General features: G+C 37.1%; 1 pseudogene; it reads right to left on the reverse strand.

Moving 5' to 3' along the window:
• Window positions 1-8686: 8686 nt before the first annotated feature.
• On the reverse strand, window positions 8687-10230 carry LOC103566809 (E3 ubiquitin-protein ligase RNFT1 pseudogene; annotated as a pseudogene).
• Window positions 10231-16090: the final 5860 nt, after the last annotated feature.

A 16090-nucleotide genomic window follows, 5' to 3' on the forward strand; every position in this document is an offset into this window, starting at 1 on the left:
TGATTCTCCAGGGCATGGATTCTTTCTCCTTTCTTTCCCTCTTTCATCTCTTGGTTGGGATTCATACAGCTGGTATTCCATTTCCTTAAAAGTCACTTTTCTTCAGGGTGAAAACGATGCCTGAATATGCCAAGTTTCATGGCCGTGGGATTGTAATTGAGAAATATCACCGTCTGTTCCCATCCTGCCTGAGAAATGTGCTCAAATTGAGGCTGATGGTGGCTGCAAATGGTCTCAGTTAGCAGGACGGTGTGGCTTCACTTTTTGGTGCATGATGTCACCCTGTAAAGTGGGCATCATTTCTGATACTGCACACATGTTCTAAGTGATTCCCAGTGCTGGCTCTCTTGAGCAGTATGTTGGTTCTCCTTATGATGGGTAACGGGCACTTCTGTTTCCAAATGCTTCTGGGAGGAAAGACTGGCTATTTATTTTTTCCCGAAAAAGCCTATTCTAGGAACTGTAGCTTAATAAGAACCAGCATTGCCTGAGCTCTTACTATATGTAGACCCTGTGCTAACTGCTTTTAAAACATTTTCTTTACAACAATCCTTCAAAACAGATGTTAAGCAACACTTTACAGATGAAGAAACTAAGGTTCAGAAAGTATAACTGATATTTTCAAAATGACACAACCATTAATTAGGAGCTTTTTATTACTACCTAGATCTCTCTGGTTCCAGTTTCTCTTCTGTTTTCAAAGTGATATGCTGAAGAGGAAGGCACATTATCGGGAAGGTACAGTAAACTCTTACGTGAGCGAGGATTTGATAACAATGGAATTTGGTGCAAGGTGACCTGATTATTTGTGTGTGTGTGTATATGTTTGTGTGTGTGTGTGTTTTAGATACTGGACTTATTACCAGCTAAGAGTTATGAATTATGAATAGACGTCAGGTTGCTGACTTTTAGCTTACACTACTGCTGGATATCATAGAATTTTTGTATATCTAGTTAAAAGAGAGAGTGGAGCATGCATTTATGCCTTTTTTCATTGTTCATCACTCAATCCCTTATTAGTCATCCACCAATACTAGGTGCCTGCTAGGCCTTGCATTATGCACTGAGAATAAGCAGGTAAGGGGGCGGTCCCTGCATTTGTGAGTCTTCGACCTTCTCCATGTCTTAAAGAAGTTGTGTGTTTTACATTCAAGATGATCATGTGCTAGTTATTTCAGAGGTTTAGGAAGCATCATAGTTCCATCTTAGCTCTGCCGTGTTAACTGGATATATGTCTCTGAATTACTTTACCTTCTGAGTTTATCTGTCAAATGGAAAATATAAATGCTCATACTGACAACTTCTCAAAACTGAGATCAAATAAGATAATGTATGTAAGGGCAACTTGCAAACTCCAAAGTATGATAAAATATTTAATGTTAATATATTGTTGATAACATCTTACTATTACTATGATTATCACTGATATTTTTAAAAGATCATGTAAATAAGTTAATGAACCTATCAGTGCTCATTAACTGCAAATCCAATGAAATTTACTATTTACCTTCTTCTCTCAGAAACTGAGGGATTGTATTTTTGCTTCTATTTCAAATTTGGAAGTTTTAATAATTCTCATCTCTAGTCCTGAAGATGCACCAGTAGAAGCTGACTGAGAAGCATTATATAAGACTGGAGAGATAGTGTACAGTGAAGAATCATGCAGACCTGCTGTCAAAACCTCCTCTATTTTTTGCTGGAAGGCTTATGGCTAGAAAGAAATTTTCTTTAATGGGGAGATAATGACATCTAACTTACAGTATTGTTGTGATGATTAAATAAGATAAAAATATATGGAAGTCATCAATATGTTATAAAACATTATAAATATCAACTTTATTGTTATTAGAAGTTTGCAAAACATAGTCCTAGAAGGTGGTGATGGTGAATTCGTTTTTCATTTTTAACCAATAATTCTTCCTGATTCAAAAATATTCAAGTAAATCCAAAAAATACAATTTATGGTTTCCTTCCTCTGTAGAGAAATCTGTAGTTATTATGTAGCCAAGCAAAATTCAAGTTGCAACTTGTGACACATCGATGACTCCTTGCCTAACATCCACAAAATAGATGTACCCGCTCCTTATTTCCATCCTCACTCTCCTTGGTGTATTTTTTATGTTACTATGCATAAAAGTTTATTATCATTATCATGCACATATTTGTTTCCTCGCTGGATTATGAACTCCTTGAGGATAGCAACTGTCTCTCAATTATCTCTTTATTCCTAAAACGTTTCACAGTTGCTGGCACATGGAAGGCACCCACTAAATATCTTGTTGCATAAAAGCATGACTGCTTCTGAATATACTAAAGGGTTCTTTATTATAGAAAGGAATTGTGCTGGGGTTTCTTAAAATATTTTATTCCTAACTATATGTAAGTTAAGACTCAAAACATTGATTTTACATACAATTTATAAGGATTTCAAGGTAAAGTTATATATAGGTGCTTAAGATGATCTCAAAAATTACTTTCTGTATACCTCTATACCTCTTTATATATAAATACCTTTATATGTAGATCTGTTGAAAATATTTTTAAAGAACTTTTCAGCATTTTCACCTCAAAAGATAAATTTTTATGAACAACTTTCTTTTAAAGTATGTTTCAATTGTTTTTTGAGTGAAGTCCAATTTTAAACAAACACATACTGTAAAGCTAGTTTGGGGTTTTCTTTCATATCTGAGTAAAGTCATTGGTCAATTAATTAGTTTGGAAAATTTGCATGTGTGCTGAGGAGAGCTGGAATTGTTTTCTTATAGAAACAGAGACAGGATAAAGAATGAAGTATTAGAAATGTATAAAAATGAGAGTTAATTTTCTGCAACACCGTGAGGGCAGGAATTAGCTGAGTGCCCAACCTCACGTAGGCATTGCAAACATGTATGGGATGAGTTCTGTGTTAGTATGCCTTATCAATATCAGCCTTTGAGATTTTCTTTTCTTTTTAGAGCAGAAAATGTATCGTAGTGATAAAAACTTCAGTAGAGGGGTAAAAAGGGGTGTGAATCCACGATCATGACACACTTTACCTGTTTTCCATTTTTCCTAAGGTTGGTTTGGTATTAGACTTTATGAGGGGAATGTACAAGAGAAATTTTCAGGATGTGATACACATGGTTCTAAAGAATGGGAGCATTGGGAAGTATGAAAAGAAAAGGAATTGAATGACTAGACTGAGGGAGAGACCGAAGTCTACAAAAACTTAAGAGTTTTTGTGATGGAATTGTTCTGCATCTTGATTGCAGTGGTGGTCACACAAATATGCACATGCAATAACTTTCATGCAACTAAATATACATATACACACATGAATGCACCTCAAATTGATGAGACCTGAAAATGTTGGTGGGTTGTATCAACATCAATTTCCTGGGTGCATTATTGTGCTATAGTCATGCAAGATGTTACCACTGTGGGGAAACGTGGAAAGAGGTTTTACAGGATCTCTCTGTATTAGTTCTTCTTTCTTTCTTTCTCTCCTTTTTTTGGTGAGGAAGATTGGCCTTGACTGAACACCTGTTGCCAATCTTCTTTTTGCTTGAGGAAGATGGTCACTGAACTAACATCTGTGCCAATCCTCCTCTGTTTTGCATGTAGGACCCCACCACAGCATGGCCTGATGAGCAGTGTGTAGGTCTGCACCAGGATCTGAACCAGTGAACCTGGGGGCATTGAATCGGAGTGTGGGAACTTAACCACTACTCCACTGGGCTGGACCTGTATTATTTCTTACACTGCATGGAAATTTATAATTATTTCAAAAAAAGTTTAAAAAATTCATGAGAGTTTTTTTGTGGAAAACATGAGTATAAGTATGGCTCACTCACTAAAACAAGAACAACAACAAAAACAGTAAACTTTGTAGGAGAAAGAAGACAGAGAAGATTAAGTCGCCCATTGATTCATCCATCCATTCGTCTACCCATTGTTTCCTGAGTGATTTGATATTCTATACAAGGAGCAGGGTATCAGGGCTAATATAGTGCCTGCCCGAGAGGGTGTCACCATTTGAGGGATGGCCGTGTAAGACAATAAGGGGTGCACTGAAGGAAGTGGTCAATACTTTGGAGGAGATGAACATTAAGAGAACTTTCTTGAAGTGTTTATATTTCCAGACAGACTTCCTTCCTTATTTTCAATCCCACTTCAGAGAAACCAGAGGAAAGCTGTCCAGAAGGAGCATTGAGAGTACTGTATTTTCATCTATCATTGCCGTTAGATTTACTATTTGGAGTATCTATGTACTCATTGGTTGCCCTCATGGGACTGTGAGACCTGTAGTCAAAAATATTCCTCATTCACCCTCCCAGGCACTTAGGACAGTACTAGGCACTCAATGAATGTTGAATTAATGATCAAATAAAGACATATCCCTCACACATATAGGAGAAATGAATTGTGTGCAAGAAAAAAGAATCATAGCACAGTTTGTGTCCAACACTCAGCTTTACTATCAGATTGAGTGCAGGAGTGTTGGGTAAGGCTTCAAAATGACAGCAGAGTTTTGGAGATGAGTCATAGTTATTTTACGCTCACCATGACCAAGGACCATGCTAAGTGCCTTATAGTTATTATTTCTTTGACTCATCCCAAGAAATGCATGAAGTGCATGTTCTCTAGCATTTCAGTTAAATTCTTCCCTATTTCATTTATTTCCTAACAAGCAACATGAGATATTACAACTAGCCAAGGCTGTAGTAGAAAACATCAAGAAGTAGATGCCCACAGCATAGAGTTTGTGAGTATAGTTGAGCATCATGCTAAACAGATGTCGCTGGGAGCTCTTTTGGAAGCTAAGTGCTTTTTTCTTGGTTTTTCAAATGGAGTTTCTCTTCCACTGGGAAATATGAATTGAGCCCAACTCTAATGAAGGAATAGTGTCTCGCATCTTGCGTTCTGTAGGTAGATAAATGGTAAGATGGAAAGAGAGATGGTGAAGTCCAGCCTTGCACTTTGATTCTGCTGCCTACCCTCTGCATGGCTTTTGGCAAAAATGTTAACAATGAGCATCATCAATTTTTTCAGCTGTAAATTGGGGGTCTCCCCTACCTCTCACTGGATTGTCTTGAGACTCGAAGAGTATAATGAAGGGGGGTTCTTAGTTACTGGCCTCCAGATCACTCTTGTTTCAGTATAAAACTGAAAACAAAAAACACACATTTTACAAAGTGAAGAAGAAATGATCCTTCCCTCCAAAGTCTTAGCTGGCTGTACAGCCTCACGCCCACTATTAGGGATACACTGGTTGAATTGTTGCACTTTCGCACACACTGACTCACACACAAACACACACACACAATATCATTTAGAGCCTTTTTCCTTCAAGAAATCTTTTCTAATAGAACTGGGCTACATTGATTTCTTCCTCATCTGAGTTCTTCCAACATAAACTACTCCTTTGGGACTGACCAAATGCTATCATGAAATGGCGTTAATCCCATGGAGAATACTGCTTCTCAGCCAAATGTGGTGGGTGGAAATCTTCTTGAGGACAGACATCCCATTGTACATGTTTTTGTTTCTCCAGCAGTGCAGGTGATGTGACACCACCCATATAGAAGGGACTCGGCACATCTTTATTGCTTACTGTGGTTTTCAGCCTCTTCCCCAAATGTTGTGACCTACTGTGCTTTCTTGTCAGATGATTATTTAATATTATTCTGCTTAAAACAGTAAGGACCATTCCTTTTTAAATTACATATTTTCATTCCATTTTATTTCTTTAAAAACCTGGCACTTTGCAGAAGAATTCCAAATACAATATGTAAATACTCCACTCTCAAGGAGGTGGAACACAACTCCCCATTCATTAAGAGTAGACTGTGCATAGTGACTTCCTTCCAATGAATACAATATTGAAAGAGGAGAAATAACTTTACGGTGGAGAACCTTGACAAATGTTACCTCAACGGGTGATCAAGGTCAACATCAGCAGAGATGTCATGTAGATAGTATATATCCTTGATATGATGTGATAAGAATGACACTTTCCTTCTGTAGTCTTCCTCTAGAAAACTCATAACTTCAGCCTTATCATGAGAAAAACATCCTGTAAATCTCATCTGAGGGGCAATCTACAAAACACCTGAGCAGCACTCCTCAATATTGTCAAGATCATCAAAAACTAGGAAAGTCTGAGAAATTATCTCACCCAAAAGGCACTTAAGGAGATAGGATGACTAAATGTAAGGTGATATTCCAGATATAATTATAGAAGAGAAAAGGCACATTAGGTAAAACTATGGAAATCTGCATAAAATACAAATTCTAGTTAATAAAAACAAGTAAACAAAAGAAATCAGACATCTTGATATTTTAGAACAGTATTTTGGAGTCAAAATAAAATTTAACTGGTGAAATCCAAAGAGCCTGCATTTTAATTGTTACTGGTAATGCAGCAATGTTAATTTATTAGTTTTGATTATATATACCATGGTTATGCAAGACGTGAACATGAGAGGAAACTGAGTAAAGGGTACACAACAACTCTGTACTAACTTTGTAATTTTTCTGTAAATCCAAAGTCCTCCCAAATAAAAAGTTTATTGAAAAAAGAAAACAAATGGCGCATCTGTTTCATTCCTAACACAGTCAGAAAACCCTTAGGAAAGATTAAGCGGGTGTGAAAGTATCGACTACCTGTGGTTTCTCCATAAAGATTGAGAAGGATACTCAAGCTGTTTACAGCTTGTTCACTCCAGAGTCTCCGGGCCTAAATTATGCCTCTTTAGTAAATCGCCAAATCCTTAGAGATTGCATATTTGAAACTGGTTTTAAAACAAAGGTTATCAGAAGGTTTTGGCCATCAACCTTGCTGGGATATGCCCATACCTTGTACATTCTAAAATATTCATTTATTTTCCTTCTATTCTATCTCCTCAGGGCACTTGAAACCTGATAGTATAATTGGTGGACATGTCAGTGTTTGGAGAAGGAATGTTATAAAGAGTAACCTAATTTCTCTTTGATATCACCTATAATTTCCTAAAAGTTTAAACATCCAGAAAAAAACATGACAGAGTCATCAGACGTTAGGGCTGAAAAAGCCTTGGAGAAATTCTAGTCCAGCTATTCTTGATCAGCAAGCCATACGATAACAAATGTGACTTTTTCCAACTCCTCGGCACGTGCTTCTGGTACAGCTTTGCGTTCTTGACTTTCCTGAGAATCACTGGCACAGTGACGCTCTGCTGCTGTTGATGAGAACATGTCATATTCATCACCTATATTAAGGTGGGAAGAATGTTGAGAATCGTGGTTCTGATCTAATCTCCTCTTTTGATCGATGAAAGAGCTGAAACCCAAGGCATGGGTTTAATTTTTTTGAAAGTTATATTGCACACAGTTGACAGAGCTGAACTAGAAGTGAAGTTTTCTAGATTCTCATCCAGTTCTACCGTGGTTTCTTCTCAAACGGTAGTTTCAGACTGTGCTCCTGAGAGGCACAAAATAAGTAGATTTACGTACTCTGAAAACCAATGCTGTGTGCCCACTTCGCCTCCACCACTTCTTAGCCTAGTTATTTGGCCTTTTTAAGCCTTACCGTCCTCATTAGTAAAGTGGGAATGTTGACTGATTTAACCCCTAGGGTTGTTGTGATGATTAAATCAGGTAAACATATAGTTATTAGGTACTCAACAAGTGTTTGTTGCAGTTTTCATTCATGTGTAGCTGCCACGTGGAATGATGGATAAGCTTTGTGATTCAGATTCTAGACCCTTCACTTCCATCTGAAGAAGAGCAAAAACATGTTTATCTTCTGTTTTATATATTTTATTCCTTTAATATTTTATTCACTTAAAAATGTCTTCTTCTGCTGATAGTAAGTTTGAAAAATCACTCTTCTATCCTGAAGCACCATAACATTCCCCGCTTCTTTGTTGGGAGAAGACTCCTTATTTCCTTCTGTTATATCCGCTGCTAGGGAATTCCTGAAATGTTCACCCTTTCCCTTGTCTGAGGCCTGCAGCACCGCTGAACTCACATTAAGCCTTCGAAAGTACACTCCTATTTTTGTACTGCTTGTTGTTTACATTTTGGTTTTCTACCTCTGACCTCAGTCTCAAGAGACTCTCCTGCCTATTTTTTTTTTTTTTGTAATCCATGCGAATTATTTTAATAGTTACATCAAGATAGTCCATGGCACTAAACAAAAAGCAAGATCATGAACATTAAAGCTGACAGCAGGATTGTGCGTATGAGGTCCACAAACACAATGAATTTAATTCATCTATTCTCATTGATTGCTAATCACACTACAGAGAATAATACAATATTAAAATATATCATCCTCAGTAAATTAATCTTCACTTAGAAATCTGATTGTTACAGGTAAAATATAGCATTTAGAACTTTCATTTAAAAATAGAAATTTTATGAAAATTTTAAGAATGGGAATTATAAAAGTCAATGCTAAAGAAAATTCTACTTTCAGATTATGTGTATCTTAAAATACTATGAAAAATATTCTTTAATGTGAAAACAATGTCAGGAAGGAATACCAGAGTTCCTCTAAAACCACTAGTTCTAGTTAGCCAATTGCTGTTTTGGTAAGATTAACAAGAAAACACATTTACAATTTAACACTGCAATGACCTGTTAAACAGGATAGAATAAATGTTGTTGCATATGTATTAGGTTGAAGATTACTTATATATTTTTTTAAACATAGGATTCTTTCATTTAATCTTTTGATAAATTGGACTATACACTTATGTCTTATTATAATATTCTAAAACCATTTGGAAACATTTTCCTTAATTTCTAGCACTGAAAATCCATTGTAATGTCTTTAACAACAGTTGCTTTAACCAAAAGAAATTAGTGTTTTGTGGTCTTAATAGTTTGTACAACTTAATATATTTGAAGGTGTGTGATGAAGTGGCTCCATCTTTCCATTTGTTTATATGGTCTGAAATCACAGTTCTGCACAGCGGACATGTTTTCTCTCTGTTAAACCGTAACGTAATGCATTCTTCACAAAATATATGCTGACAGATGAGAAGAATTGGCTTTTGAAATTCAGCTTGACATATTGAACAAATATCATCCACATCTGAACACTGTCTCTTGCTGGCAGCCACTCCATAAATTGGTCGTGTAAAAAATATTCTCAAAACCCGTCTGAAAGTTCTTAGATGTCCAAAAAAGTCCAAAAGTTTTAGTATGAGGTAGAGTAAAGCCAGCAATATCCCAAGACTCCATCTAGTTACATTACCAAACTCCCCATAGCTTATAAGGTAACGAAACCAAACTGGTATGGGAACAAAAGTTCGGTAATACTGACATAATTCTTCTAAAAGCATATACCAGTAACCCTTGGATTTAAAAGGCATGATGAAAGAAGGCACCAATAAAATAAGGCATTTTAAGCCCATGAAGAGGAATTTGAGAATGAAGGCTGTAATTCCAACAATCCAGAGTACTTCCCAGAAGTTCGAATGGTCCAAAGTAGGATTCAAAAAAATTAAGTTGTGATAAAGTGACTGAGAATGAAAGGTGTAATATAAAAGAACAGAAGATCCTGCTAAGAATACCAGTAACCAAGCACATTGAATCTTTGAGCACCTTTCTCTTAGAAAAACCTGATTTACAATGCGTTTGTTTGCATACATAAAAGTTGTAAGCAGCCCAATTCCAAGAGAAATTCCTGGTATATGCTGCATAACAAGTTTGACACTCAGAATCAAAATATATGGAAGACTTTTTTGCAATCACTTGAAGAGATACTGGAATTCTGAGACGGAGCTAATACCATGATCTCCAGACTCCGTGGCAGTCTCATCAGGCTGCCTGGCTTCATTGTGGGAGTGACTCCGTAAGCGACTATGTACACATCCATGGGTACGGCTATGGACACCTGACCTTATATTTCTGGAGCCTGGATTTTCAGTACATTCTTTAGGGATGGAGTTTATCTGGATATGAACATCTCCAGAATGAAGACAAGAACCTTCTGTCAATCTTGTATGGGCACACTGGGAGGCTGAGGCATCCTCACTGCCTGCAGCTCCTGGAGGACTGTGCAGTTGGCTACAGTTGGCTTGCATGACCTTTGAATACTTTTTCTGTGATCCAGATTTCTTTGCTTTAGGGTTCTGTCTCCTCTCATGATGAGCGGACCGACACCTCGGCAGTGGCTGCAGGAACAGCAAGAGACGCCACCACAAGGCCTTCAGTCAAGGCCATTACCTTCAAATCCCAGTACCGGCAACTCCGGCCCAGCTTGGTCTCTCCTGCCTATTTTTGACATCAGAAAGTACCAGGAACCATTTGTTTGTACCAAGAATGGGAAAAGTTATAAAGAGTCTTACAGAGGAGATTTGGTTCCCAGAAGCTAAAGTTGAATCAGCTCAGCACAGAGGAAATATGATTAATTCAGATTAGATCAATATTTCCTGCCAGGTACCTGCCTTATTATTGCACTTATTATGTTATATTTGGAATATCTGTGTACTTGTGTATTGCTGCCTCTAGATTCCAAGGCTTATCATTGAAGACTATACCCCTTCTCTTACTCTCAACACTTAGCACAATAGTAGCCATTCAACAGTGTTGATTCAATTACTGAATGATGACAGAGTCCCTCGATCTTGGAAGAGAAATAAAACATGGACAGGAAAGAATTACAAAGCAGTGTGTGTATGATGCAAAACTTTAGTGCAGAGGGAATAACTGACAGTTTTAGTGATTGTGAGTAGGTGGAGATCTGTCCAGGAGACTTATGAGAAGAGATAGCATCTGATCTGGACTTTAATTAAAATAATAATGATAATTTAGCACCTACCATGAGCAAATATCATCTCTGCTAATCCTTGTCAGAACCCTGTGGTAGATTGTATTATTATTCACAGTTATTCACTCTCCCTCTCCCTGTTAAGAGCACCCTACATTCCTGTCCATTACCATGTATCTTGCCCACCTCTTCTGGAATTAGTGCCCCATCCCATTGACTTTACGCCTAGCCATGTGACTTGCATTGGCCACCAGAATATGAACAGATGTGACTATGCCCATCCAAGAAAACTCTTTGAGAGCAATAGTGTGTTTTGATTAGTTTTTTGTCCTTCCTCTCTGCAGTGAGAATAGGTGTGTCCAACATCTTGTCTGCTCCTTCAGCCTGGGTCCTGGAATGAGAAGACATGTGGGGCAGAGCTGTGCAGAATCCGGTAGAGGCAAGCAAAACTGCAACTGATCCACAGATGAAAGCATGATATGAGCAAGAAATAAATTTTTGTTGTAGTAAGCTACTGAGACATTGGTGTTTATTTTGTAGAAATATTTAAGAATACAAGCCTTATGAAGTATAGGCTATTATTATCTCTATTTTCAGAAGATAAAACTGAGACACGGAGATAAGTAGTAACTCTTTCAATCACACATTTACTAAGAAGGGGGACCTATGACTTAAAACAAGGCATGCTACGTTCTATGTTTTTCTAGGTATAAGGTCCAAATTTAGGGAACAACTTATGCAAAGCCACAGAAACATGGGACAGTTTAATATGTAAACAATTTGATATTATTGGGTGAAAAGTTATAAAGAGGATGAGCAATGGCAGGAGATGAGCCTAGGAAACTGGAAAGAATGGGTCTAGTTCATGAAAGGTCTTTTAAAATATGCTAAGATGGTTGACATATAAAACATGAATCAATGTCTAAATTGATTAGGTGGCATCTAGTAATGGTATTTGTCTCAGTCTGCTCAGGCTGCCATAACAGATTACCACACGCTCGGTGGCGTAAAGACCAAAAATTTATTTTCTCACAGTCCTGGAGGCAAGAAGTGCTCCATCAAGAGGCTGGAAGACTCAGTTTCTGGTGAGTCCTCTCTTCCTGGCTTGCAGACAGCTACTTTCTTTCTGTGTCCTCAGGTGACTCTTTCTTTGTGCATAGTGTGGAGAGAGAGAGAGAGCTGTCTGGTGTCTCTTCCTTTTCTTATAAGGACCCCAGTCCTGTTGGATTATAGTCCCACCCTTATGACATCATTTAACTTTAATTACTTCTTTAAAGGTCCTATTTCCAAATATAGTCACATTGGGAGTTAGAGCTTCAACATATGAATTTTGAGGGGACACAATTTAGTCCATAACAATATTTAAGTCCAGGAGAAATGTATTGTTGATGTGAGAATTTTGGAACTTTAAATGGCCTGTACTGATCTACATTAATTAAAGTGCTATAAACTTAGGCTGATAATAAAAGCATGGATATATAATCTCTTTATATGTTTTTATTCTACATCAATTATTTAGCTATATAGACCTATAAAAGAGAAGACTTTGGCCAAGGTGACACTGGTGGTTAATGCCAAGCAAATGCTAAAGAGCAGTCTTCTGACTCTCACGGGGTTCCTACTAATTTAGCTAATCCTGGTAGAGGGAAAGAAACTTATTTGCACTTGAGACTTCTGCAAAGAGCTGACTCCTCTCAAAGTCCAGATGCTTTCTCTTGCCTTCTCAACTGTCTGCTTTGTTTTCTCAGGTCACTTGCTTCCAGGATTCCTGAATTTGCACAACACCTGCTTCATCCCATCAGTCTCTGATGTCAGATTTGCATGTAGATTCCTGCCCTAGGTGATGTTGCTTCCAAGGAGAGTAAATGAGGCATTGTGTGCACCCGAAGTGCTAACCCAGTAATTTATTGAAGCATGGGAAAAAAGAAGACTAGAAAACACTGATAAAAGTTTTCCTGATGATGTCAGCTTTTTAATTTTTCTTTCATTCAAGTATCACAGGTTTCACCATGATGCCAACAAAGGGACAAATATGATTCCTCTGCAACTGTTCGAATTAAGTAAAAGGACAACACTGTTCCAAAATACAAATGACTGTGAAAGTGTAGCTGGGAATACGTTGGCTATATGGCCTTCTACCCAAACAGATTCCTTTCAGACATGTGAAAATTCTCACCAAGAGGGTCCACATATTTGGTCAATGATACAATTTCATCTGTGGACAAACTTTCCAATTACAGACTTGCTGTGGCTACAATAATTACAATAGAGCTATCACTAGAGAAACTGATATGCGAATGGGGGCTTTCTAAAAATTGTAGATACAATTTCCTATTCCATTCAATTAAATAAGAGTGACATAAAAATTCTCTTTATTAATTTAAATGTCTCATTTATATTTATTTTTAAGTATAATTTTCATTAAATGGTAAAATATTCTTGTTGAATTTTTTGTGAATACATACTATGGACTAAGAAATGTTTCTGATAAATGAAGGTAAAAAGAGTTGAATGATTCCAAAATCTTAAAGCCTGATTGTGAAAATAAGGCAATGACACTATTCAAGGCTACAGCTTCTACGTTTAGATTGAATTCCTTTGGAATATTGAATGACCTGAGTTATTATATTTCTCTCCTTTATTTTAAACTCTCCCTGTAGCTTGCTCCTTGTTTGCAGACCAGGAACAATCATAAATCTCTCTTAAAAGATCTCTTGCTTAGCATTCCATTCTCTCTGAGACACCATTCCATTGTATTCCTTCCCTTTGGATACAAGCTCCTCCACCAAACAATTGTCTCCACTTCCTGAACTCCTACTCAATCTTTTTATTTATCTGCAGTATGGCTTTGCCTCCAATGAAACACCTTTATAAAAATGTTATCAGTTGTTTTGTAACTGCCGAACTCATAGGACTCTTTTTGGTTTGTATCTCTTCTCCTCTCTAATGGCCTTGATACCATTGGCTACCCTTGTTGATCCAGTCCGTCTATAGCTTGCACATCTCTTTTGATTGATTCTCCTCCTCTCTCTGCTGCTGTTTGTAGGCTCCTTTGCTGAGTCTTCTCTTTTATTTTGATATATTATATAAGGCTCTGTCTTGGCATTTATTCCCCCCTCCCCAGTCTCCTAACTGACCCTTCTACTATAGCTTGAAATTCAGCCAAATGCTGATGATTCTCAAATCTGTTTTCTCAGCCTAGACTCTTTGAGCTCCAGACCTGTATGTCCAGCTGCTTAGGAGACGACTCCATTTAGGCGCTTCACAGCACCTCATATCTGCTCAGTCAGATGGAATATCTGCTCCTCCTCAGGCCCACTCCTCCTTCTGTATCTTTTTCTCTTTAGTGACTGTCATCAAGCACCTCACCAGAGACTCAGGAGTTGTCCTGGGATTCTTCCTCTCTCTTACAGTCCTCTATAATCAGTCCAAGAAGTCACCCAGCTCTAGAGATTCTATTTAACAGTTCTTGTATACAAGTATGACCATCTCTTGCTTCCGTATTGTCATAGCCTTCTAACTGGTATCTCTCTGTCTCTGTCTTTCACACACACACATCCACACTCACATCATTCTTGCTCTCTCTTTCATCCATCTGGCATAAGTTGACCTGTTTATAACACAAACCTGATCACATCCCTGGTTAATTCTATTCCGGTGTCTCATTGTTTACACACATCACCTAAATCTTGAGCATGACATTCAGAGTACCCCATCATATGCCCCATGCCCCATTTCTAGCCTCCTCTCATTTATCAGTCCTATCCAATTGCTTGTAGTTTCTGATTACATGTCAGTGTTTTCCATCCAATGCTTGTGCTAATGTTGATTTTTTTCTACCAGAAATAATCTACCCCTATACCAATCCTCTTGGCTAATGTTCAATCTTCATGACACCTCATATAGCTTATATATCATCTTTTCTGCATCACATTTCATGATCTCTTATGACTTCAGGTAGAATTGATCTTATTCCTCCACCATAATCTATGCATTTATCAGTGCACCTTTATATCTATTGAACAAATGTGTTTATGACTTTATCTTCCCCTGCATTCTACTTCTTTTGTATATCTAAGCATGGGGCCTAGAACATAATAGAAGGTGTTTACTTTACTAGTATGTGAAACCAGAATTCCCATTGTCTTTTCCAGTGATTATTTAGTCCTAGAGAAATACTACTTTTTTATTTTTTGGAAATCCTCAGAAAAGTCTAGAAAAACTAACCACTCCCTTGTTCTCCTCTATAATTTATCTTTCCACTGCATCCCTGAAACAACTATGGAGTGCCTCTGGATAAGCAAAAAGTTGTCTGTATTCCAAAGTCAATGTACCCTTTGGAGTCCAATGTTAGCTTGATTATGAGAATTTCAGTGACTTTTAAATTGTTTTCCTTACCAAAGCTATAGCATTCGTAACTCTTTACCTTTATATGAGGCATAGCAAATTACAAATGTTTTGGTTTGCATTATTTCATTTAAGCCTCACAACAAAATTGGGAATCAGTGTTGACATTTTCTTTGCGGAGATGAGAAGACTGGAGCTCAGACTGATTTTCTTATTCAAAAGTACAAAAGTGGTAAACAGCAATACTAGAAATACTTGAATTTAGAACTTTTTCACTTAGTATTTTCTTCACAATGGTGCTTTCTTTATCCTCCTCTTACTTCTCTTCTAAAACATTTTTGCTGTATTTTGCTATAGGGTTATTACATCTCAGCTCATCTGGGGCCCATTCTAAAGAAAAATTAGATTGAGTAGTTGTCTCCTAAAAATATATACATCAAGCATTTCAAATTACTGATAATTCAGATTATTGCTGTAGCATTATAATGTAAAATATTGAAATATAATAAAAAGCAATGGGGGTATGTGATTAAAATGCAAAGGAAATATTTCCTATTAATGCGGGAAGAGGAAAATATTGCACACTACAGCAGGACAACTAGATCCATCATGAATATTTACTCATGCATTCGTTCATTAGTTTCTGCATTCATTCGTTTATCCAAGAAACAACTCGTTCAAAAAACAAACTGCTCTGAGCTGGATAAATGTTGGTCCTGAATGGACTACAAAGATAACTCAATGACGAACCCTGTTTTTAGGAGTTAATTATGTCTTGAAAGGTTGAACTTAATTTAGAATCCTGTATCATAAGAAAAATTATGTAATAATAGTTGTAGCAATATTTTGAGGATGTGATATCACAACGTCCTGTTTTTATGAGAACTCCGAAGAGAAATTTCAGAGATTAGAACCAAGAACATACGTTGTTTCTTCTAAGTAACTAGCTATTCTTTTCACAATAGGACTGAATTTTGCCATTGTGTTTATACTACTACCTTT

The sequence above is a fragment of the Equus przewalskii genome, chromosome 14 (assembly GCF_037783145.1).
Source record: "Equus przewalskii isolate Varuska chromosome 14, EquPr2, whole genome shotgun sequence".
Taxonomy (NCBI): domain Eukaryota; kingdom Metazoa; phylum Chordata; class Mammalia; order Perissodactyla; family Equidae; genus Equus; species Equus przewalskii.